Consider the following 3,650-nt stretch of genomic DNA (forward strand, 5'->3'; position numbering starts at 1 on the left):
AAGCTTTTTCTCCGGGGATCCCCACCCCACCGCCTAGTGAACGCCCCCAACCGCCGGTGACTGCCAACCAGAGGTCTCACGACTTCGAATACCCACCGACCACTAGTTTATTACCATTTCTGTCCTTCATTTACGCGCTGACGGGTGGGCCCTATGGTAATGTGCGCTGATGAATGTGGACCGTTTGACTGGTCAATTGATCGTGTTATCAACAAATTACGGAGCTGTATGGTGAGCCAGTGACCGTATGATCACCCTAAAATGTACTCCTATTTTATTAACACAGTACAGACTCAAACTACCATTTCTTTCTTTCATATATGGGCTGACAGGTGGGCCCCACGGTTACGCTCCCCGATGGTGCAACACTAGTTGTGCCGTTTGACTGGTCAATTGATTATGTCATCAACAAAATACGGAGTTGTACAGGTGAGCCAGTGACAGTATAATCATGACATGTATTTGTTTAACACGGTACAGACACAAGGGCTCATATATACGCGCAAGCACTCACCGCTATAAGCGCACACACGCGAACCCTACCCCTATGAGCACCTTCGAGAGAGTGGGCCAGCATATATGATCTTGAGATTTTACGAAGTCACCATAGGTGCCTCGTAGTCGAGTGGAACGTCTCCTCCCACTGAACGTACATCGCCGGAAAATACTGAAATTAACACAAGATAAATACTGAAACCGCTGTCCTCTAACCATCCAACCACATGTTGGTTAGCACGACAAAATGTATGTGGTGACTGTGATGAGCTTATTCTGAAGTACAGTGACCATATCGTGCTTTCGCTTCAAATACAATGACCGTAAGTTTCATTAACAAAATACGGAGCACGCATCAAATGCCAAGTCCGTCAGTGTCATCAACAAAATATGGAGACGTATCGTCAGCTAGATACCGTGGTACTATTGTATATGCTTATTCTCTTAGTGGCCGATTGCGTGTGTGGTGTGGTGGGCACATCATTTCTAGTTGTGGTGTGTCAACATGAAGACTCATGGGTCGGTTCGATCCTGCGCCACATATAGGTTGGACCTAGACGTGTTATACGGAGACCCATGTGGAGGACTCGGCGTACAACACGAAGCTACCAGAGTTGCAGAGGACTCTATCCCCACTGGTGATAAGCCGACTATATATGATTTGTAACCCTAGGCCCTTAGTATGTTATACAAGCTTGGGGGCTAGTTCGTCGATAGTATACACACACGCACAATGCCTGGTATTCACGTGTACTTTCTACACACCCCTATCACTAATATACAGTACCAGGAGTAGGCTCTTTCTTCAACTGCAAGGGTCCGATCCGAACTAGGGTAAAACTTTGCCTCGTATTACCATCCAGCCTAACAGCCAGGGATATCCTACCGAATGATATGATGAAACCATATCTGCCAACTACTATTAGAGAGGTGTGTCAGGGGGTAATGTGTGCGAGAGAGGCCTAAAGATAATGTGCATGCGGGAGACACGTAGGCACATATATGTGCGTATAGAGGGCTAGTAGAGACCGTTCATGTGTATATATGCATGTGAGAGAAATAGTGTTTTCCGACTGAGATTAGTGAAAAGAGTGGTACATAGTAGTCAGAAAGAGAGAGAGAGAAACATAGAGAGCATGTGCGTGAGACACCCCGACACCCTGAGAGAGATTGTGAGCATGTGTGAAAGAGAAATGCCGATGCATATAAAGTGTGTGCACTTATGCGTTAGATAGAGAGATATATAACGCGTTTGTGAGAACGGGGCGAGGCATAGTGCATCTACGTGTAAAAGGCGGTTCTACGCATTAAATTAAAATATAAATGGCATTATTATTTTTGGATGAGATCATGAATTTTGCAAAATTGCGTATGGACGAAAATTGGTCTATCAGACACCCATACTCTATTGAATTCTAGCATGTTCATGTGTTTATTTCATATTATCGATCCATAGAGTGAGAGCGGTTTGAAATATAGGCAATGGATGCTTTTGCAATTCATATAAAAACATTAATTAGTGCACTCCATGTTGTTAGTGTGAAGCACTTTATACATTTGTCACTTGCATGGATACATTCCAAATTCCTAGCTATGAAATAAAATACATGTCGAATTCAACATAAAGGGGGTTTCGAAGATTAGAATTCATAGGAAGTGCATTCATCTATTTGAACCCGAGATAGTGGCATTTGTAAATCAGATGTAAAAGGGGGCATCAATCTTTGTTGTGAGTTTGAACATGCTATATATATTCATACGCATATCTAACTTTTTTTTGCAACCAAGGAGATTATATCTGGAACCATGCATGAACTAAGGTAAGTTGCATATTTTTTAATAGATACTCGTGTACAATGTATATTAAAATGTACCACCTCCATTCCAAAATAATCGTTGCTTTAGGATTTTCAAGAGTAAAGATTTGTGAAGTTTGACAAATCCTGAAAGTTTAATTCAAGGGAACAGAAAACATTAATGCTTCTGCTCCCAAATATGAACGAAGCACCAAATAGGCCTCTGGTCACCCGATACCGCGCGAGACTAATGTTTTGGTGGTAGGAAATTACTGTCCTGACTCTGGCCCGTGTAGCCTATCGGCCCAATGTCCAAAGGTCTAAACCGGGGTAGGTTTGTAACTTCACCAAGACGCCAGTCTCAACCGCCTCCGAGAAGCAATCATACGCCGTGGGTGCCTGAACACCCATGCGCTTGGCCGAAATCTATCCCGCCCACATTTGGGACACCTGATATGACTGTCCTACCCCCAACCCGCAATATGTCCGAAATTTTAGATGGGGGCAAAGTTTGTAACTTTCCCCAAATTTCAAACAAGCGTGTCTCAAACCGAAACATTGTTCCCCCTTAGTTCCCCACCTACCTCCGTTTCCCCATTCATACTCCATGGGCGTGAAAATGCCCTCTCCACCAGTCGCGAAACCCCAGCCTCCTCCGTCCTCCACCCCATAGAGGCCAATCCACCGCCGCCCTCCTCCATCACGCTGGAGCCGGTACCCCGATGTCGTCGTCCAACGCAACCGCAACCGCAACGCCCTCAAGGACTTAGTAGCTGAAGTCGAGGCAGAGCTGCCTCCACGACGCCGATGCCGACATGCGCCGTACCAGTACCACTCCGACCACGCCGTCCTGTGCCTCACTGCCGCGGCTCCACTGTCGCAATCGTCCACCGCACCAGAGCTGTTCCCGCTACGCCGTCGTTCGCCTCCTCGGATCTGCTTCCCCGCCACCTCACCACACTCAACAACTTGGCCATGGGTTTGTCCAATGCTGCACCGTCCTCTGCAAATCTGGTTTTCGGTGAACAACAAGATCATCGGAAAAACAGAAGGAGGACACAGCACTGCCAGCAGAAAGAGGTACTCCTCTTCCCTTATTCGTGCAAATCTTATGTCTCCGCTCACACCGTATTACGAAAGAAACTAGTGGAGCGCTTCTTACTGCATCTTCTTCGTGATACTAAATGCACAAGGTTTCCTCCCTTTTACTATTTCACCTTTGCTAGAGGTCAGTAGCCCGCCTGGATTTCAATTCAGGGTCAGTCGAACCGCAATTAAAAGAAGCAGCACCCGCTTAGGTGGGCGGAGCACCTAGTCCGCCTATTCCCCAGGGAAGCGGCGCATCGGTGTCTATCATAA

Source organism: Triticum aestivum, chromosome 2B, assembly GCF_018294505.1.
Source record: "Triticum aestivum cultivar Chinese Spring chromosome 2B, IWGSC CS RefSeq v2.1, whole genome shotgun sequence".
NCBI lineage: Eukaryota > Viridiplantae > Streptophyta > Magnoliopsida > Poales > Poaceae > Triticum > Triticum aestivum.